This window comes from Gracilinanus agilis, chromosome 3 (genome assembly GCF_016433145.1).
Source record: "Gracilinanus agilis isolate LMUSP501 chromosome 3, AgileGrace, whole genome shotgun sequence".
Lineage (NCBI taxonomy): Eukaryota > Metazoa > Chordata > Mammalia > Didelphimorphia > Didelphidae > Gracilinanus > Gracilinanus agilis.
Window position 1 is genome coordinate 195105333 of NC_058132.1, and position 23256 is coordinate 195128588.

Genomic DNA, 23256 nt, shown 5'->3' on the forward strand with positions numbered 1-23256 from the left:
CTGGCACATAGTAGGTGCTTCCTGGCTGACTCATTGCCTTACCACTATCCCATACCCTCGATTTCACAGCATGGCTGGGATGATCACCCTCTCCAACTCCTGCAGCTTCCTTTGCCAATTATCTGTTGACGCCTGCAGCGCAGGGAGGCTGGTCAGCAGAGGATCTGAAGTCCGGTTCATCTCATTGTTTTTCCCCAGAGCCATCACTCACTGTGATGTCCACTTACTCATCCCCAGCTAGTGGCCCCTCCTTGCTTGATTCAAGCACGTCTGCCATCTTTTTCATAAAGCTGAGCGACTCTGTTTTCAAATGTCCCCCTCATGATAAGACATTAGAGCAATTGTAAGCATTCAGTTTATTTTAATCCCCTTAGTCTCCTCAATTCTGCACTGTCCATCCCTTGGGCACCTTTGAGATAGGGAAAGTGCAGATGAAGCAAGGAACGTCTGCACAGCTGCATAGGTTACACTTTAATTAACTAATTCATTAATTTTCAACAAACTTTTATTATTATGGTGAGTAATGCTTACATTTCTATAATACCTCACGCCTAGACTATGGCAATAGTCTGCTGATCGCTTTGCCTGCCACAAATCTCTCCTGATTCCAATCTATTCTCTGCCTCTCTCTCAAAGGGATCTAAAAGTAGAAGTCTGACCTACCTCTCCCCTACTTAATAAACTCAAGTGGCTCCCTATTACAAATAGGGTTACAAATCATCTCTTTGGTGTTCAGTCCTTCAGAAGCTGTCCCACCCTTTATCTTTCTAGTCTTCTTACATCTTACCCCCTTACCCCAACCCCCCAAATACTTTGTGCTTCAGCACACTGGACTCCTTGCTGGCCCTCAAGCCATACATTCTATCTCTTGACTCTGGGAATTTTCACTGACTGTTCTCCATACCCAGAATCCTCTCCTTCCTCATTTCTGTCTCCTAGATTCCTTGGGTCCCTTCAAATCCCAGCTAAAATCCCACCTTTTGTGCCTCACAAAACCAGAGAGAAAAGAGGGAAGAAGGCAAAGCATTAGTCTCTAGCTTCGGGAAGGACCCAATAGAGACGAAAGACAAATGGGGAAAGGGGGAAAGAAGTGAGACTTGTGTGATTCAGGCCATTTCTCAAGGACTGAGAGCAGGAAACTAACTGATCCCCTCCCTCCTCTTTGGGGCAGATGTCATTCAGCTTGATTCTTCTTTGACCTCAGCCCCCAGCCCCACCTCCCCCTCTTTTCCCCTTGGAACACAGTAGACTCAGTAACCCCTGGGGCTCTCCTCTTGTCCCACAGGCTCTTCTGTCACCAGTGTCTTTGCCTTCGGCTTTGTCCTCCTGAAGGGCCTACAGATTTATGGGCCTCAGCTGTGTAAATCCATCCCCACCCCCAGCCCTCCCCTGCTGTCTTTACTGCCCCTCTTCAAAGGGCCCCTTTCCTAATGATCAGTCCCTTCTGCCTTATCCAAAGGTGTCTGATGAAGGGGAGGGGGATGGAGAGAGGGGCAACTAGTCCCTGTGACCAAGGAGGCACTGCCTAAGGCCCATTACCCCCAGCTCCATTGCTCCTTCAGGCTCACACTGGTTTGTCATCTTCAAATGTCTCTAAATCCTTCCTTAAAAAGACATTCTCTTATCTGAAAAAGGATTGCTGGCTTTCTTGTAAGGACCATACAACTGTATGATTTTTAGCATACAATTAATCCTAACTAGACAGTAAACCTCCTTCCTGAAAATTAATGCCCAGGTTTTTTATGGCTGTGGTCTTGGAGTAAATGAATTGTATTTAAGTTTTAGCAATGCTAATTATTCTATATTATTCATTTTAGAAGAAGCAAAGGTCAGTAGGTGAGTTTATGGATATGTGATGGGTCTACTCTAGACTTAAAATGGGAGTGTGGAAAAACCAAAAGGAAATAGAATTGTAAAAGAACTAAAGGATTTTGGAACATGGGGGACCCAGTTGGGAATCCCAGGACACTAGAGGAAATCAAAACAACAGGCTATGACACAGGGAGTAAGTATCAAGGCTAGGTTTCAAGTTTGGGCTCTTGGTCTTATCACCAATAAATCTTTTGATTAGGCCATGCCAAATTGCCTCCAAAATCTAGATGGCTATGAAGAAAGGGATATAAGAATAAACTTGGCTCTACCACTTACTAGAAAAGTCACTTTAGCTTTCAAGGCCTTGGTTTCTTAAGACATATGCAATGGAGATGGAAGAGCACCTAGGTGGCACAGTAGGTAGAGTGCAGGGCCTGGAGTCAGGAAGTCTTATCTTCCTGAGTTCAAATCTGGCCTTCGATACTTATTAGATGTGTGATCTTTGACTAGTTGTTTAACCCTGATTGCTTCGGTTTCCTCATCTACAAAATGATCTGGAGAAGGAAACAACAAACCACTCCAGTGTCTTCGCCAAGAAAGCTCCAGGAGTCAAAAGGAGTCTGACACCACTGAAAAACGACTCAAGAATAACAACAAATGGAGGTAGAACACACCCCGTGGAACATGAGATTACTTGGCCATTTCCAGGGATACAATGCTCAGCGTTGAAGAGTTTTGTAGCAACCCTTTGGTGTCTATGAAGGAAGTACAGAGAAGAAAATGCATCAGAGAAGAATGGGCTACTGAGCCAAGAAGAATAAACCACTCAGCAGGAACCTTAAAAGCAGGGATTCAGACCTCTGGGGAGTCCTCTCTTTCTGTCTCTACCACTTATAAGATTAGATATCCTGTGACGAGGAGAGGGACTCTTCTTTACTCCTACTCCATCCCTTAGCAGTTGGAGTGGCTGCTCAGATAGGGCAGGTCGAAGCCTGGGTTTCTCTGAGCATATGTGCCCAAAGAACAGACTTGCCTTGGATATTTCCAGCCTTGGATGCAACCTCCCAGGTACAAGAGGTTGAGAGCTCTGGGCTCCTTTGGCCCATGTGGGCTACACTCTACAAGATGCTTCCTGCAATTCCAATAATGCTTCTCCAAGGAGAAGATGAGCACCAACAGGAGGATGATTATGAGCCATATCTCAGCTTGCTAGAAGATATGGGCCTTGAAGGAGCTGTTGTACTGAGCAGAGTCAAAGTAAAGAGGAAATGGTGTTCAGCAGGCCTGTGAATTTTCTGACTTTTTATGTTTTAGGCATCATGCTCCCAGAATAGTATAATAGGGCTCATGGGTTAATGTTTCATGTTTCAAGTCACCAATGCATGCTTATGAGTCTGTTGTGTTTTATGCATTTTTTATATGGAGGGAATAAATAGCTGTCCTATACCTAACTGATACTGTACATTGAGTACCTATCTTTCTACACTATTTTGGGGAGACTCTTGACATGAGCCAAAGCAAGGTGTTTTGGGTTTTTTTTTTTAAAACCCTTCCACCTTAGAATCAATACTATATATTAGTTCCAAGGTAAAAGAACTATAAAGGACTAGGTAGTGAAGGCTAAGTGACTTGTCCAGGGCCACACAACTAGAAAGTATTTGAACCCAGGACCTCCTGTCTCTAGGCCTGACTTTCAATCCACTGAGTTATCTAGCTGCCCCTCTGAGTAAGTTTTAAGTGATTTTCTCTAGAACTTCAAGTTGAGGGGAATAGGGATTGAGGGAAAGCCAAGGATGAGAGCCTGACTCCTCTCTCTTTTTTTTTTTTAACCCTTACCTTCCATCTTGGAGTCAATACTGTGTATTGGCTCCAAGGCAGAAGAGTGGTAAGGGTAGGCAATGGGGGTCAAGGGACTTGCCCAGGGTCACACAGCTGGGAAGTGTCTGAGTCCAGATTTGAACCTTAGGACCTCCCATCTCTAGGTCTGGCTCTCAATCCACTGAGCTACCCAGCTGCCCCCTGACTCCTCTCTTTATAGGCAGGCTGTCTTAGTTCTGAGTCTGGTACTTGTGTGAACCCTAGAGATGAGGGGCTTCTTATTGGAAAAAGTATCCTTAGATCCCTTGTGTCAGCACTAATTTCTGTTGTTACATATTAAATAAGAAACCAGACTAGATCAGAGATCCCTAACCTTTCCCTTTGGCAGTCCAATAAGGCCTATTAACTTTAAAGAATAATATTTGTTACCTACATTTATAATTTATAGAAATGCTGAATTTTAGTCAACAGTTAGTGAAAATAAAGACAATTTTTTCCCCATCCAAGTTCATGGATTTCCTGAAATTGATCCATGCAGCTTTTGGGGGGTACCCATAGACCCCATGTTAAGAATACCTAAACTGGATTCTCTATGATCTTTTTTCTAGCTTGAAATTCCCCAAGATTCTGTGGTTTTGCCAAATGGAAGGATTATAAAAAAAGCAGTGGCCACCACTTAAGAGAGCCTGGTTACTGACACCTCTGTAGCCAGGGTCAGTACCAATAGGTAGGATTGAGGTGACTATGGAGAGAAACTTTACATGCTAAAATCAATAGGATGACCTAGCATCTAGAAATAGAGGACCCATTGACCATCTAAGGCAGTGATTCCCAAAGTGGGCACCACTACCCCCTGGCGGGTGCTGCAGCGATCCAGGGGAGCGGTGATGGCCACAGGTGCATTTATCTTTCCTATTAAGTGCTATTAAAATTTTTTAAAAATTAATTTCCAGGGGGCTAAGTAATATTTTTTCTGGAAAGGGGGCGGCAGTAGGCCAAAAACGTTTGGGAACCACTGATCTAAGGGAACAGAGGAACTAGATGTTTCTTTGACATAAGGAGGCAGAACAAGGATCCAGGAGGGATGACAGAATACATGCTCCAGGTCCCCACATACCAGCAAATTACCTGCTATGTTCTTCAAACCTTCACCTTCTATCTAGAGAGGCCCCTGATGGCTCATCTACATGCACACCAATCTCAATTTTCTGCACTAGTGGAGGGGAAATCGTAGCACAGATAATCCAAAATGGAAGGAAAATAGCCCAAAGATAATTTATACTTGGCTTCAGTGTTGTTCTGTATTTATGTCGAAAATGGCTTGTGTTGGACACTCTGAGAGTTTTGAACAAAAACTATACTGTGAAGACCCCTCTCACAAAGAGCTATAACGCTATCGTTTTCTCCAACCTGACCCTGCTCAAACCTTCCCTGCTGCCCCTTCCATGCTGAGAGTGAACAACATCATCTCTCGGACTGATGTAAAATACCCGTTTTACATCATTACCTGCAGAGCAGTTCTCCATCTCTGACTCAAAATTGCTTCTATTCGAAATCCTGGGGAGCTGATGCTGGCAATGTGGGCTAAGAGCAAACAGAGACGGCATGGATGTTAACAAAAGAATAATTTAAACTAAGATGGTTAAGATACTATCAGTAAGATTCATCATATAGATGTTTGCATATATCTGCCTAAATGCTGGTGAATGGGAAGAGCTCTGAAGGTCGGGAATCTGTCTTCTAGTCCCATGACCTTCTTAGCCAGATCTCTTTACCCATCTAAACCATGGTTTTCTCATCTAAAAATGAAGGGGTCGGACTAGATCAGTGGTGTCAGCTTCAGATAGAAATGGGGTTGTGGGGTGTGATATAAGGATCCCAGCAGGCAACATATTGGCTTAGAAAAACACATATTAACATTGCTGTTGTCGTTCCCTCATCTCAGTCCTGTCTGGCCCTTAATGATTCCGTTTGGAGTTTTCTTGGCAAAAATCCTATAACAATTTGGCATTTCCTTCTCCGACTCATTTTACAGGTGAGGAAATCAAGGCAAACAGGGTTAAGTGATTTGCCCAGGGACACACAGCTAGGAAGATTTGAACTCATGAAGATGTCTTCCTGATTCCAAATCTAATGCTCTGTTACTGTGCCACATTTTTTAACATTATTATTTAGAGGCCCACATTAATATTATTTGTGTTCTATTATATTTTGTTTAGTTTCCCATTTATTTGTATTTATATATTATTAATATATTTATTAGCTACTTTAATCTTACACTATTTTAATTAATAATTTACATATATTTATTAACTATTTTAATCTGGTTGGGGGCAGGGAGGGAAGCGATGCTGCTGGACAGCATGTTTGACATCCCTAAACCATGTGATCTCTAAAGTCCCTTCCAGCGCCAACATTCCATGATTCTATGAAATGACTCCTTTGAAAGTTCTGCCTGAAAAAGCTGTCCCAAAGTAGAATGGGACATTTGGGGAGGCAGTGGCTTCTTCCTCACTAGAGATCACAAAGCAGGATGATCACTTATTGGGAATATTATAAAAGCTATTTCATTTTCATTTAGCTGTTTTGGAAATAAGGGTTATGGAAAATATTTGGAAATAGGAATAAGAAGATAAGAAGAAGATAAGATATCAGTTGGATATCCCATTGTATATGTAATAGAGTGGAAAGCAAGTCAGCTTTAGATTCAGGAAGCCTCAGTGTGAACCCTGGTTTTTCTGCATACTATCTTAATGACTTTGGGCAAGTCACTGTACCCCTCTGAACCTCTGTTTTCTCATATATAAGATAAGACAAGATCTAAATTCTCTCTGTGGTTCCATGAATTATATAATTAATGTTATTAACCATTCCTTGCGGGTCACTGGAAAGTAAATGATGTGCACGTCCAGGAATCATACCTACTTCAGAGAAAGAGAAAACACATCTGTTTATGTCTTTTTAAGGGACGAAGAAGAAGAGAGGGTGGGTAGGCCAGTGCAACAGGGCATGGGTTCTGAGAATTAGAAATGCTGAATCAAAGAGAAAGAAGGAAACACATTCATCTCTACTGTCTCTGAAACAGTCCTTGTACGAGGGAGGCCAGTTGGCGTAGTACCGAGAGGCCACAAGTTTGAGAGCCAAGACTGCTAAAAAATATTTCAATCGAAAGAAAAATGTCCTTATCAACCCAGCTATTCTTCAGAGGCAGGCAGGGAAATTGACAATGTTGATTCATTTAGCTCAGCAGTATTCAGGTCAAAATCAATCTTGTCAAAAATCCATCACTTCGTTCAATAAGTAAGAAAAGGGATACAGGCTCTGGGGGAATCAATCATACCCCAACAGGGAACAGCCGCAAACAGATCTATCATGGTCTCTGATGGGGGAGGCCTATTACTCAACTTGACATTTTTTCAACACCACATGGCACAGCAGCTTGGAGACCCCACCCAAGGTCATGGGCGCTAGCACTCGCTCTCCAGTAGTAGACTTGGAAACCAGAGAGGTCCCAGGTACAGCAAGTCAGCTGGCCATCTCCCCTGGAAAGAAAGAAGTGTGAAAACTAAACAGACATGGCAGCTTTTGTATTTTGTGGAATCACAGGTTCCACAGATAGCATCTCCCTGCTTCAGGAGTCCAGGATGGTTAGATTTTTCCCATTTCATCCAAATAATGATTGAGAAACCCATTGATGGCTTAAATCATGGAATTTTAGTGCTAAAAAAGACCTTTGAAACCCTCTAAGCCAACCTTCTCAATCTTTAGAGTCAAAATTTGAGATGCCAAGAAATTAAATGACTTACTGAAAGTCCCTCAGCAAATTTGTGGCAGACCTGGGCCTAGAATCTCCATCCTTTGGCTGCCTTTCTATTGCTCTTTCCTCCATACCAGACTGCTTTTTCTTGGCTTTCTATTTGCTTTTTGGCTGAAGCTACCCAGGCTCTGCAGGAGATAGAAGTCACAATGGTATTTGCATTATGCAAATTTTGACCCTGTTGGTGCCCTACTGGTATAAGCAGAATTGCTAATTTGGGGGTCCTGCTGTAATGCATTCCTTTGGAGCTTCTACAGCTGGGGCAGAAGCAGCTACCCATCAGTAGTGAAGTCATGGGAGGTAACTCTCTCCTAGTGGGCTAAAAGAGATTCAAGTAAACACCTACTATAAGTTCCTTAGAGAAAAAGATTTGAAAGGTTCGGGCTGTTCTAAGATGTTCTGCCTCTAAAGTCCTCCCCTCCCCTACCTGGAAATTATGCAAATATCTCCTTTCAAATCCCAACAGGAATATCAATCTGATCAGAGTTACCACCCTAAAAACAGACCTCAGCAGAGGCAGGAGAGTGAGGAAGTAGAGATGAGGGACAAATGCACCTGAAGGAAGACTTAGATAGATAGATAGATAGATAGATAGAGAGAGAGAGAGAGAGAGAGAGAGAGAGAGAGAGAGAGAGAGAGAGAGAGCATTTTTTAAAAAATTCATTAAGGGCCAGGTTCTCTGCTGAGTGCTTGGGATACAAATTCAAAAAAACAAGTCAATCCCTACCCCTAAGGATCTTTACATTCTAATGGGAGAAGATACCCCAAAAAGAAGAGATGAAGGATGGAGGAGTAAAGAGCACCCAATGGCAGCAAGGCTGTTGACTAAGAGGTGGAAAAGTTCAGTAAACGAGTCAAGCTTGGACTTAATTGAGCAAGTCTGGGGGCCCTCATGAAATGGTGTTCTGGTTATAGACTCACTGATCAAGAGAGGAAGAGTACTTGGTTTCTGGATTATTTTTTAATCAACTATATTGGGTTGTAATCTGCACCTATCTCTAAGAAGACAAAATCTTTACATGTTAGAAGTTGGACATTCCTCATAGTTCCAATCATGCCTCCTCCTTTCTCTCATGCTAAAAACTTTCAGTGGTTCTGCCATCATCAACCCCAAAAGACCAAACTCCTGAGCTTGAATGTCATGACTTCGCAATATGAATTTGAACTTACTTTCCAAACTTTTTTTACTTCTCCTAAAATATATTTTATGTTCCATCCAAATTGTGCCACTTGCTGTTTCCCAAAAGTGCCCAATTATATCCTACCTCTATGCTTCTGTTCAAGCTATGGAATGCCTTCCCTTCAAGCTTTACCTATTAAAATATTTATTCTGCTCCCCTAGCCCCATGATTTGACAGGACGCAATTCCAGGCCTCCTACATCTGGAACTGAGTCAGTTCTAAGTTTGATGCTACTGATTTTGTCTGTTTAATTGTTTTTTTTTCAGGGACCAAGGGAGGGGACCAAGAAATTTCTGGGGAGATGGGGTTAGTAATATAGTAAAAAAATAAGTCAAATCCTATGATCTAGGTTTTAGTTCTGTTTCAGTCACTGAATGTGTTACCTCCGTTAAGTTTTGTCATTCTCTGGACCTCTGTTTTCTTCTCTGTAAAATGAGTAGATTGAATTATGTGATATCTAAAACACTTTCCAGTTCTAAACACTATAAGCTTATGATTCTTTAAGAACTGGGCAAATAAATAACAGTAAGGAGTCAGAGAGCCAGAGGCAAAAATGATGTCTGAAATTCTGATATAGAAGCAAAATTAAAACCAGGAATCCAGTAAAGTCTGAGAAGGACATGAAGAATGACAATTTTCAGGGTGTAGGTTGAATAAATTATGTGCAGGTAAGAAGGGAAAGTTCTAACTAGACAAGAGAACAATCCCAATCTATCTTGCTTGTCCTTTCAAGAAAACCAAGGTGGAGGAAGTGGAGACTTGGGTTTTCCAGCCCATTCCCAATTCCCTCTAGTTAGAGAACTGTCCAACAGTTAATTCATTTCTTTTTTTCTTTTCTTTTCTTTTCTTGTCTTTTTTAAAACCCTTCCCTTCCATCTTGGAATCAATACTATGTATTGGTTCTAAGGCAGAATAGCAATAAGGACTAGGCAGTGGGGGTTAAATGACTTGCCCAGGATCACACAGATAGGAAGTGTCTGGGGCCAGATTTAAACGCAAGACCACCTGTTTCTAAGCATGGCTCATGATCTACACTGAGCCACTTAGTTGATTCCTTGCTAATTCACTTCTCTGTACTCTCCAACATATCCTGTGAGATTCAGCTAAAATGCAATCTTATTCCAGAGAACCTACTGATTTTCCCTAACCTTCAAAAGGGGTTATGATTGCTTCTTTCTCTGGAGAATGATTTCCTTGTGCGTCTTATGATACTTGTATTCCAGCTATTGATAGGCAGGCTTTATTCCCCCTTTTGATTGTAAACTCCATGAAAGCAAGGATCTATATTTCTTATCTTTGTATATACCCTTATGACCTAACACTGCCCTTGATGCACAGCATCCACAACCAATGGATGTTCATAAGATCACAGATGTAGAGCTGAAAAAGATCTTTAACGTCATCAAGACAAAGGTCTCATTTTTCGAGGGAGGAAAGGAGTCCAAAGAGTTGAAGTGACTTATGTAGGGTTACATGACTAGTGTTAGGAGTAGGATTTGAATCCAAATCCAAATTCTTATCTACCACACCTCAGGAGCAGTCCCTGCTGGTGTGAATTTTCCTGTTGGAGTTTGGCCACTGTTGGGGATGGAATAGGAAGGGGTGTGTGACATTGGTCCCTTTATGCCTAATCTCTGAGTCGCACTGAGCCTGATGTTCCTTTCTCAAATCTGACCCACAGATGAAGTCTGGGCCTCTCATCGGGTCTCAGCTCATGCTGCCAAGCAGCCAGGTGCTGCCTGAGGGAAAAGCCTAGGTGTGAAGAGTTGGCTGGAAGCCAATTTTCTGGCAGCGCCACTTCAGCTATGGAAGAAGACTAGGGCTCAGGTTTCCTTATTTGGAAGTAGAGCTGTGCCCCCAAATGAAGCAAAATTCTATTACCAAGAACAGTAATAAAGATGAAAGGTTTGAAACTCAGAGTTAGAGACTGTTGGGGATGGAGAGAAGGGACCCTGTAGCAGCATTCAGCAAACAGGAGCATCCCTAGAAGGGACCCATGATTGCAACAGAGATGCTCCCTGCGGGGATAAGGAATCCATTCTGGGCAGGATCATAGAAAGGATTCTATGCCAGGGACTGCCTTCCCCTCTTTCCCTATGCCCAGGCAGGAGTAGAAACCGCCCTGGTGAGGGAGATCCTAATGGAAGCTGGTGAGGAACTTAATCATGCTCTCAGTTTCACAGCCCGGCAGGCAGGAGTGGCACTGGGGAGTTTGTTTCTGGGACAGGGAGGAGGATTCACTTTCTATCACTCACTATCTGGTTCATCCAAAGTAAAAAAAAAAGATCCAGATGAGCCCAGCTTGGGAATCCAACTCTCCTCTGGTGGCACAAACAGCAGCCCCTAAAGGAAGGAATCTGGGTCTCACCATATGGTAGCCACCTGCCTCTGGGACTGCCCTGCAGCCCCCAAATCCTTCCTTCATACAAACTCCCACAGAGACACACACATTTATAAATATTGACTCATACAACATTAGTGCCAGAGGGACTTCTGAGGCCACAAGATGGTAAGATTTAGAGCTGGAAGGAAAACTAGAGATTATCTAGTCCAAATCTCTCATTTCGTAGATGAGGAAACTAAGGTCCAAGGATATATAACTAGTAAATTGTTGATCTTGGATTTGAAACCAGTTCCTGTGACTCCAAACCCAGGCTTTTGCCACTCTATTATCATATCCTACTTTATTATTGTTGTTCATTTGTTTCAGCCGTGTCTGACTCTTCATGACCCCATCTGGGGTTTTCTTGGCAGAGATACTAGAGTGGTTTGCCATGTCCTTCTCCAGATAATTTCATAGATGAAGAAACTGAGGCAAACAGGATGAAGTGACATGCCCAGGGTCACACTGCTAGGAAGTATCTGAGGCCAAATTTGAACTCAGGAAAATGAGTCTTCCTGACTCCACTGTACCACCTAGCTGCCCAGAAATTAGTCCTGTTTTAATTTGTGTTAAGAAGCAATGTGGAGCGATATAAATTGTTTGGTCGTTTTGGTCATGTACGACTCTTTGTGACCCCTTTTGAGGTTTTCTTGGCAAAGATACTGGGATGGTTTGCCATTTCCTTCTCCAGCTTGTTTTCTAGATGAGGAAACTAAGGCAAAAAGGTTGAAGTTATTTGTCCAAGATCACATAGGTAGCAAGTGTCTGAGGACATATTTGAACACAGGAAGAAATCAGGAGTCTTCCTGACTCTAGACCTGGTACTTTATCTACTGAATCACCCTACTTTACTACCTCTGATTATTAGACAATTTAGAATAGTGGATAAAACGCTAGAGACATGGATTCAAATCCTGCTTCACATACTTATTAGCTTGTGACCTTGGGACAAATCTCTTGACCTCTTTGGGCCTCTGTTTCTTTATCTGTAAAATGAGAGGATTCAATTAGAGCTTTTCTAGTCTCTTCTTTTGTTCAATCTGATGCCCAGCCCCCCAGCATTTACATGCACACACATTTGCATATCACTCATAGTTACAGGCTCATAAGCATCACACCTACGAAAATACATACACTCACATGCTCAAAGGCAAAGAGACACCCACACCCTTCACCCTACAGATTCTGCTGCACCACACAGACAGGAGACAGGCAATTAGCTCCCTTTAACTGATCACTTCTCTCCTGTGTCAATACATGAACCCTGAAATCTAAGAAATCCCAACTTTAGTAGAAAAGGAACTGAGAGCTAAGGAGTATTTTCAGGGAAAAGCGGGTCCTAAGATTTTCCTCCCCCCCCAAAAAAATATTAAGATCTTGTGAAATATCACAAAGAGTATTTGATTTGGTTGGTATGACTTTGGCAGTATTCTAGAAATCTAATGCCTTCATTGGAAGGGGTGGCTGGTTCTGATGGCTGGAATAAAGCAGGATGTCAGGCTTCTGGGAAGTGGGTTGTGGGGACTAGTTTAGGGAAAATGGGCCTTTAGGGTCTCCTAACATTACATCATGCAGGCAGCTACTTATTCTACCTATGCACAGGGCTAATCCTGATGGTAAAGAGTCCAGGCACCCTTCAGTGAAACGTCTGTCTTTCCAATGGAAATGTGAATTCCTTTTCTGTCATGGGATTCCCCATCCTATGCCTCAAAGTAGAGATAAGGAGATGGGGACTAGCCCTGTGATTTCATTGGTAGAAGGAATTCCCAAGAAGGAGACCCCTCCTCTAATTCAGGTGAGCATCTTCTCAACTTATGGTTGATAGTTCATTGCTAAAATCTTGGTAAGGTTAGATAAATTACCCAGAACAACATAGCTAGTATGTGTCAGTGGCAGAAACTTCATTCACATTGTCCAACTGTGAGGCCAGTTCTCTAGCAACTATACCATCTTGCCTCTCATAAGCATTAAGAAGTTAGTCATTATTGTTTTAATGGCTCTCTATCTACAGATAATGCCCATCTATGCTCCAACTCCAAGAGCACAAAATACAACGAAATACAAATGAATGAAAGAAATTTTGGTTAAATAAGGAGGGACAGCCCCTTTCAGTTTTCTTTTTTTAATTATTTATTGTTTCCATAATTTGTTCTTATTTTATTTGTCTTTTTTAAACCATTACCTTCTGACTTAGAATCAACATGATTCTAAGACAGAAGAGTGGAAAGGGCTAGGCAATGGGGGTTAAGTGACTTGCCCAGGGTCACACAGCTAGGAAGTGTCTGAGGTCATATTTGAACCCAGGACCTCTCATCTCTGGGTCTGGTTCTCAATCCACTGAGCCATCCAGCTGCCCCCCCCACTTTTAGTTTTCTGCATGAATCCCCTCTAAATTTTATAAACCAGACTCATCAACATGAGAGTGGGAAGGAGACTTTCTGGAAACTGAAACTTCTTTCCAGCAACTGAGAGATATATTTTCTATAGATATAATTTAACACAATTCAACAAAGATTTATTTAGCACCTACTTTGTAAAAGTGGGAACTTCCCAATTGTGGATCATGTACTTGAACAAGTAATCAAGAGAGCTTTGGGGTTTTGAGGAGACAGCAGCATGCCCTCTTTGAGGTGCAGTATATATCTACTTAGAGCTAGAAGAATGAATAAGATGACCTCTAGAAGACCCCTATGGACCCAGAAATCTAGGATTCCATAGTTCCTCCTTTCCCCAGGAATTAGCTTCTGTGCAACCAAGCCACATTCCAGCTTCTATCCTTAGATGCAGAATAAGAACAAAGGTTCCTGTGGAGGAGGAGAGGAGCAAACCCTGGATACCCAGAAGCTGGATTCCAGGCTACTGGGCCATGTGATGAGTGAGAAATTAACTGGGATGTTTAAATCATGACCCAGAACAGCAAATTCATTCCCAGGAACAACAAGGATTACAAGTGAGGTGGAGAAAAGAATAAAGGTAGAGAAAAAAGAAAAATCACCAACCTCCTTAGAAAGGGACCAAAACTCACTGAAGTGGTCCCAGAAACTCACAAAACCATCTAATCCATTATGAATAGAAAGGAATAGGTGGAGCTAGATGGACATGGGGAAGTTGCCCCAGAGGTCACCAGGTTGAGGTGTCCCAATTCTCCATTTTGCATGACAAATTGCAAGGTAAATCATGACCTGTCATTGAAGGGGGCCCCTTCCAACTGTGTTGCTCCAGAGCTCCACCTGTTCTTAATCTCCCTCAGGGGAGAGAAGAATAAACATATGGTGACCATGTTTTCCAAATAAAAAACTGGGACCTGTGATCAGACAAAGGATATGCCTTTTTTCAAAGCCTTATTAAAAGTATACTTTTTTATTTAAACTGAGACCATCCCGGGAAATTTAGTTCTTATAGTCACAGTAAATATGCTTTCCATCAAGGAAGCACATGCTCTGTGCCAAGGAAATCAGACAGCAGCTTTCTATAATAATGCCTAGCACTTACGTGGTACTCTAAAGTTTGCAAAGTTCTCATTTGATCCTCACAACAATCTTGTGAGGCAGATTCTATTATTATCCCCATTTTATAGTTGATAAAACTGAAGCTATGTGACTTGCATAGGGTCACACAGCTAGAGAAGTGGCCAAACTGGATTCAAACTCAGGTCTTTTTTTTTAAAACCCTTAACTTCTGTGTATTGGCACCAAGGCAGAAGAGTGGTAAGGGTGGGCAATGGGGGTCAAGTGACTTGCCCAGGGTCACACAGCTGGGAAGTGTCTGAGGCTGGATTTGAACCTAGGACCTCCCGTCTCTAGGTCTGACTCTCCATCCACTGAGCTACCCAGCTGCCCCCTCAAACTGAGGTGTTTCTGACTCCAAGTCTAATGCCCTCTTCACTTGGCCAACTAGTTGAAGTGAAATGAACACCAATCTTCTTTCCTAATCTATTTTCTGTCAGTTTTTGAGGTGGTGTTCACGTGTGTGATTAGGCCTTGGAAAGTAGGCAAGGCATGCGATTGCTGGTATTCTTGATGATGAAATGGTTTTTATTCCCAGTGAGTGAGAGCAGGGAACTGATATCCAGCCAACACTTCCATTAATTGATCACTGAATATTTATTGAGTGTTGAGTATATGCCTAACACTAGCCCAGTTAGTAGGTGTCCACTCTAATTTAATCTAGCATGCATTTATTCAGTGCCTGTTACATTCAAAGCATTATGATAGATATTGGGGGACACAAAGACAAAAAGAATAACTGTTCCCACTTCCAGGGAGCGTATATTGCTCCCAGAGTACAACTTGTACACAGACAAGCACACAGGTGACATTTTGAAGGAGAAGAAGAGGATTCAAAGAGCTAGAAAATCAAGGAAAGCTTTCGTTAGGAAGTGGTGTATGAGCTGAAACTTTAGAGAAGTTAGAGATTTTTAAAGGTGAAGGGAAGGAACAAAATGAATTCTAGGCATTGAGGTTAGCAAGTGCCAAGACACGAAAGCAGAGGACAAGGTGGAATCACGCCAGTCTGGCTGAATGTACAATGTGTAATAATGAGAAATAAGCTTAGAAAGGTAAACTGGAGCCAAATTATGAAAAGACTTTAAATGCCAAGGAGGAACTGGCATTTTATATTAGAGGTAATAGGGAAGCAGTGAAACTTCTTGGACATGGAAATGACAAGCTCACACTTTTACTTTAGGAGGATTATTTTGGTAGCTGTGTGGAAAATTAATTAGAGGAGAAAGAAACCAGAAGTTAGGAGTCCAGTTAAGAGACTGTTACAATATTCTAAAGAAAAGGGGATAAAAGCCTAAATTAGGGTGGTGGGTATAAGCAAAAAGGAGACGAAAGAGAGACATTGTAGAGATAGGATCAATAAGACTTGAGACATGGCAACTAATAATATATAATGAAGGAGGAAGGAGAATAAATATGATTTAAGACTATTAGCAATGCTTTTTTGCCTTAAAAAAGGCAAATTAGAAAAGGAATGTTTTGGGGATTGAAGTAGGGGTAGGGAGAGAAGGGAAGGGATGAGTTGGATTCTATACATGTTGATTTGAAATAGCTTTGATGAAAAGTGCTGAAGCTTAAGGAAGAAACTAGGGTTATTTATCTAGATCTGGGAGTTCTCTTCATAGAGATGTATAAGGAATGGTATTGAACCCATGATATATGATAACAGGAGAAGTTATAGAGACCAAAATGATGATGGCAAAGGACAGAGCCCTTAGAGGACACTCATACCTAAGAGGGGAGAGGGGTCATGGAAGATGGTCCAGAAAGGGAAAAAAGGCAAAATAAACAGAAAGATAGGAAGGGAACCAAGTAAGAAAAATGCCACAAAAAATGGAGACAAGAATATCTAGGAATGGGAAATAGTTGACACTTTCAAATGATGCATATAGGTCAAGAAGAATGAGGACTGAAAAAAGGCTCCTGGATTTAATGTGCCATGAAGGTTCCAATTTGGTTCAGAGAGATAGCTATCACACAATGAAATCTAGTCTTGATGTATGGAGTAACTCAGGGTAATATGTTGGAATTACCCACCAGATGGCACTCTATTTGAGTTATTCTATTCTTGTGGGTCACATATATGGGGACTGTCAACCTTTCAACATGCTATGATATGCCTTATGGGAACCAGAAGGTCCTCCAAGACTGGGAGCTGAGAGTGGGGAGAGGGGAGGGGGGGACAAAAACAAAAACAAATCTGAGTTACCCTGTAATGGTAGTAGCTACTTTTCTAAATCACAGTGGGTGGCAAATATAACATTTGCCCTTTGTACAACCTCCTGCTTCTTGATTTTTAGTCTAAGTAATGAAATAGGAATATTTTAAAATAGCAATTGTTATAAGCATCTTGGCTCTGCCTTCACCCTTGAGAGACTTTGTTTAATCAGTTCCTCTTTCCTCTGCAACACTCACTCAAGAACACAACCAGTGAATCGCCATAAGAGAAACTGAAGTTAAGGTAAAATAAACTCCTACAACTACAGAGATAAATATTGCCATAAATTGCTTCTTTTCCTTTCCTTTTCCCTTGATCTTCTGTATAGGACTAATTCCCCCTTATACTGCTAGAGCTTATAGAGAATGGACCCTTGTAGTGTCCTTTAGGAACAAAAGAATGCAGAGAAAGCAAAGACTCTCATTAGTTCAGCAGACTGAGCTAGGAAGCTCCACTCATACTTACAGTCTTCAGCAGACTTTGGAGGACACAGAATCAAGTCATGGTGCCTTCTCCTTACAAGATCTAGGTCAACCGCCATTGTTATAATACAGCATCCCCTTCTTGCTCTATTGATTGCTCATCTCCGAACTCCAGAAATTCTAGGGCAGAAGAGATATAGAAACTGTCCCTTCTGTTCTCTACAACAGAGGGATTTAGCATGACCTCAGGGAAGTTCTATTTACTGTAGAAATGTCCTAGAATCCATTCTGTTTGACTCCCTTTCTGAATCAGGATAAGGAGAAATTCCAAAGTCAGTCAGTGAATCAAAATCCCACCCTCCACCCTCACTGCCAAGTTATATTAGCAATAAAAATATCATTGATGACCTTGGAGCAGTTTCGGTTGAAAGGCGAGGTCACAAACTAGATTACAAGAAGTTGAGAAATGAATGTAAGGAGAAAAAGTGGAAGCAATGAAAGCAGTTTGAAATGAAAGGAGTTTGGCTATAAAAGGGAGAAGAGAAATGACACCATAGCTTGATGGGACAGTAGGGTCAAGTGAAAGTTGTTTAAGAATGAGGAGACATGGACATTTTTATAGGCAGAACAGAAGGAAACAGTAGAGAGGGAGAGGGCGAAGACTATTGAGAAAGGGAGGGAATGACCAAAGATGCTGATTGTCAGAAGAGATGGTACACAATAGTAGCAAAGGCACAAGCAAAGGGATTGTCCTTGGCATGGAGAAAAGCTATTTCTTTGCCAGTGAATGGATCAAAGGAAGGGAGAATGAGGGTGGGAGGTGAGTGCCTTTGAAGTATAGAATAGGGAAGAGAGGGAGCTCAAGATAGATGGCCTCTATTTTCTCTGTAAAGTAAGAAACGTGATCCTTTTCTGAGAGAGAAGAGAGATAGGGCTGTGCAGAAGGCTTGAGGAAAGAAGAAAGGATATAAAATGGCTGCTGTGAGAAAAATGATAGAGAATGAATTAAGGAAGAATAAAAAGAATGCCAAGAAGCAGTGAGGGCAGATGAGACATGAATTTGTAACGGATCTAGTCAGTATTTTGTGATTTTTCTCTGGAATGCTTCAGCTAGATGTGTGTAGCTAGCGAGGAAATATGGTGAGGCTGATTCAAGGTTGAGGTTTGACGAAGTATAAGAGAAGGAAATATATATATATATATATATATATATATATATATGAAGGAAAAGTATGAGAGACTTGAAGATGCTGTACAGTTGTACTGTTTAATATAAGGTCAAAATTAGCATGATATATAGTCTAGGGAGAACTCTTTCAAGAAAAAGTGTAAAGACCTGCACTTACATGCATCAGGTTCAGCCTTAGAGGAGGACTGTACCCAAAGAGAAGAAATCAGACCTTTCTTAATTCTTTGACACATTGATTCCACTTTGGAATTCCAGAGAAAATCACTTATGTTTAAATATGGCTCATGATTGAGTTCTCATTTTTAGGGATCAAGAGAGTCCTTTCTAGAAAAAATATGCACTGTTAAAAGAAGAACATATCAGGTATAGGGCAGCTATTTATTCCCCTAACCATAAAAAGACTCATGAATGTACATTAACAAATACTTAAAATATGAAATGCACAAGTATTTTACTTTCATCTCTGGCCTGCTCTACCTGCACATCTCACAAATCCAAGTCTCCTGACAAGGCAGAAAATGGTTTGAGTTTTAGCCTTTAAGCTACAAAATGCTTTTGGCAGTTTCTTCTGGCAGTGATGCACCTTTCCCTAAAATAAGCGTAGCTATAGAAAGAAATACAGACTAGACTAGCTCTGACTCAGAAATGCCCAGCTTCTCAAATTTGCCATGTATCCTCCACAGCTGAAAATATCAGTTTTTCAAGATCAATGTTTGGTCTCTTGTGCTTTGGGGTTAAAAAAATCCCACAAAGCAGAAGAGCCAACACAAGCCTGGAAGACCATTTGGGGGCTTGCCTACACAAATACATGTTTTTACTACCATATGAATATATCCCATGCAGATGCTTGGAGTGGAGTAGAGAGGGGAATCCCTTCATCTCCTCCCTGGAAGTCTAAAGGAAAGCTAGTGTTGGCTGTATCCCAACAGAGAGGCTGCCTTTAAAGAAATCATCAGAAGTTGTTTCTTTTTACAGAGTGGACAGCTCTTTTCCCAATTCTATCACCAATCTTCTTTGGAACAGCTCCAAATCTTGGGGCTATACAAGGACCAATCAGAAGCCTTTGGTCTTGCTGCAGGCGGAGACTAGGATATGTATCCTCCCCAGAGCCAAAGTATGCATGCTCAGATATCTATGAGAAATGCTCATGCCCAACTCATTCTACAATATAAGGAAGGAACTTGAGGCCCATTAGGTGTGATGGACTGGGAGAGAACTAGATATCATAATGAGGTTCAGGAATCAGTTGAGGAGGAGTGAGGCACAGAGCAAGATGGAAGGATAAAAGGTTATTGTCAGATACAGAATTTTCTGATCTCTTAATCATGGAAGTGATGGTAAGGTCATGAGTATTAGTGTAGATAGTGCAAGTTGAGGACATTGGTGAATTGGGAGGTCAGAGTGTTTGAAGGAACATTAGCATGAACACTGAAGTCCTCAAGCTTAAGGGCAAAGGTTGAGACAGAGAAGAAGATTGGGTTGCTCAGGTTCTGAACTCCTGGAGGAAAAAAAAAAAGGATACTGACCTAGAAGCTGGTAATTAGCTGTCACTAGGATCTAGTAAGGGTGTAGTTGTAGCAACATAAGGCAAAGATAATAGCAACAGACTCTGAACTCTAGGTTTGGAGGTAAATAAAATAAAAGAGGGTCCATTGATCCTCCATGGAGATATTATTCTGGCTCCTTTAATGATGGCTCATATAGATGTAGATCTTTTCCTTCACCTTGGGCTCACTATACCAACTTTGCTTTAGCACCCTCAAGAAAAATATAAGCTACATTTCCTGATCTTAAGGGATTTGCAGGAGAGATAATCTATATGTGTGTATAACATGTATGTATATAATTATATATTACATGGATAGATAATATATTAATACACTATAGTAATATTAATTGATATATGTTAATACATTAATGTCAATTGGTATATAATATAAAATTATATTAATATCAATAATAGATAAAATTATTATGTTATTATATATTATAGAATTAAATAATAGGATATACAGAATATGACTGTGTATACAATATATGTGTGAATATATGGATGTGCATATGCATCCATATATTCACACATATAGATATAGATAAATGACAACTGGCTATCATGAAGCTATCATTCATAGACATGCACTCCTCCTCATTCTCATCAAACAAAACCAGAAGAGTTCAGAAAACACCTCACTTAGAGAACTAGTTTAAGACCAAATCTGGTTGGTACATATCAGTGAAACGAAGAGGCACTGAGGATCCAGACCCCCATATGCAATTTCTCTTAGACTAGGGCTCAACACAGAGGCAGAAGCCAGCTAGCTGCCCACCTGACCGTACAGAGATGAAGTGAGTTGCCCAGAGTCACACAACTATCAAGTGTCTGAAGCTGGATCTAAAATCAGGTCTTTCTGACTCCAGACCCTGTGCTCTATCTCCTGAGACACCTAGCTGCCTCCCCCTGAGCTCCCTATAAGGACCCAAAGTGTTAAAGACAGTAGTGTATCACCATAGCCTCAACATACAGCCTCCATCAATGTTTCCCTTTTCCTGAATTTCTCCACTTCTAATGCTACCCATGCATAATCAGAGCCAAATAACTAGGACAGAGAGTATTCTGAGATCTGAAGAGGGAACAATTCTGCTCTCGATTTGATCTGATCCTTTAAAGATAGGCAAAATTTGAAGAGTCATCAAATAAGGGTAAAATCAGTGGGATATGAAGAGTGTCAAAAGAGAGGATGAGGCAAACAGGAACCAGGAACAAAGAGGCAGAAATATACACAGTAGATTCACAGCATAGAGACTATCCTGGATAGTGGTTGTGAGAGATGAGGGCTTGAAAGAAAATGTTGGTATTTTGAAGTAGTGAGGGTGAGAGCTGATACTACCTCTCACTCTGCCATCATTTTTTGAAGTTACCTTTAATAGACTCTAAGTAAGACTAACTCTAGTCTTGATTGATATCCAAGTAATCCTGAGCTTTATGCTTCTTCATCTGAAGTGTCCAAAGTGTCAAAGGTAAGTGTCCAAAACATTACAAAATTCTATGTATTTTTGATACACCCTTCAGCCAGGGTGACTCAATTTTTTAAAATACATAGTCTGTGGTATGGAATATTGCCAAAAACATTTTGAAAGTCTATAGGAACAGAATGATATAGTAGGAAGAGGGAAAAGGAAAAAAAGTAACTCAAGAAATGTGTCAGGGAAAGATAACTAGAGAGAAGGGAGGTTAGTCTGTGGGAGGAAACTGCAGAGATTATATTAGTATAAGCAAAAAAACCCAAGAGAGATTGTGGATTTTTCTGAATCTCCTAGTTATTTGTGTTCCCTTCATTTTCAAAGTATAAAATATTTACTAATATGTTTAAGTTGTTTATTTTCCCTATAGAATATAAACCTCTTGAAGACAGACAGCATCCTTTCTTTGTCTTTGAAATCCTAGTGCCTTTCTAGGAGCTTTATACATAATAGAAGATTAATACATGCAAAGAGAATTGGACTGGATTTTAAAAAGAGTGGAAAATAATAGAATTTCCTATATAAAAACACATTTAAACTATCCTAACCTACTCTTTTGCTTCTGAATGCTACTGCAGGAAGTCACAAAACAGTGCTGACTAGGTCCACTACAGATTTATGTTACTTAATCTCATCTGGGCCTTTTCTGGAGCACTGTAAGCCTTTTATTCTTCTATGATTGATTCTCTAGCCTACTCTTGCACAGCAGTTATTTCAAACCTTCTCTTATCTCCTTGAGCTTCCTATTCCACTCCCTCTCTCCTCCCTGTCAGGAGAAGACATCATCTCCTATTTTACTGAAAAAATAAAGGCCATCTGTTATAAATTCCCTTTTCCCCACTACGTTATATTTTAAAGGCTCTCTAGATCATACTTTGTTCTTTTTTCTATTCCAATCTTTGACAAAGAGGAGACCCTTTTCCTGGCCAAAAACAACCTCTCTACTTGTGTTCTTGATCTCCTCTAACTCTCTCTCTCTCTCTCTCTCTCTCTCTCTCTCTCTCTCTCTCTCTCCTCCCTTCTGTTCATCTTTTGCTCACTAATCATTCCTTAATTACTCCTTTCCTGCTGTCAGAAAACATGTCCATGTCTTCCCTATCCTTAATAAATGCCTTCACCTAACTCTTTCATGACCTCAAGCAATTCATTCCTTGCTTTCCCTTATTCAACTCCCACTTTCTTCTCAACCCCTTTTAACTTGGCTTCTAATATCACCCCAGTTTCTCAATCTAAAATATTTTCATCTTTGCCAATAATCTAATTGCTAAATCTCATGACATTTTCTCAGTCCTCATAATTCTTTTTTTTTTAGACCCTCACCTTCTTTCTTAGAATCAATACTGTGTATTGGTTCCAAGGCAGAAGAGTGATAAGGGCTAGGCAATGTGGATTAAAGTATTTTGCTCAAGGTCACATAGCTAGGAAGTGTCTGAGGCTTCATCATTTTTTGAGTTTGAGGCACTCCTTCCTCTTTTTCTCCTTCAGTTTTGGTGATACTACTTTCTCTTGTTTCTTCTGCCTGTCTGACCAGGACTTCATCCATATTCCTCTGTTTAACTGCTGATATCCCAAGAGACTCTGTGTAGGGTTCTCTTCTCAATTCGTATTCTCTTTTTGTTTTTTTATTTATTATCTATTTATTTTTAATATTCTTTTCTTTTTAAATTTTGAGTTCCAAATTCTCTTCTTCCTTCCCACTCCTTCCCCTACCTGCTGAGAAGGCAAGCAATATGATATCAATCATACTTGTAAAATCATGCAAAACACATTTTAAAATTAGCTGTATTTAAAAAAAGCAAGAAAAATAAAGTGAGATAATTATACTTTAATTTGCATTTAGAGTTCCTTAGTTCTCGCTTGAGGTGGATAACATTGTTCATCATAAGTCCTTC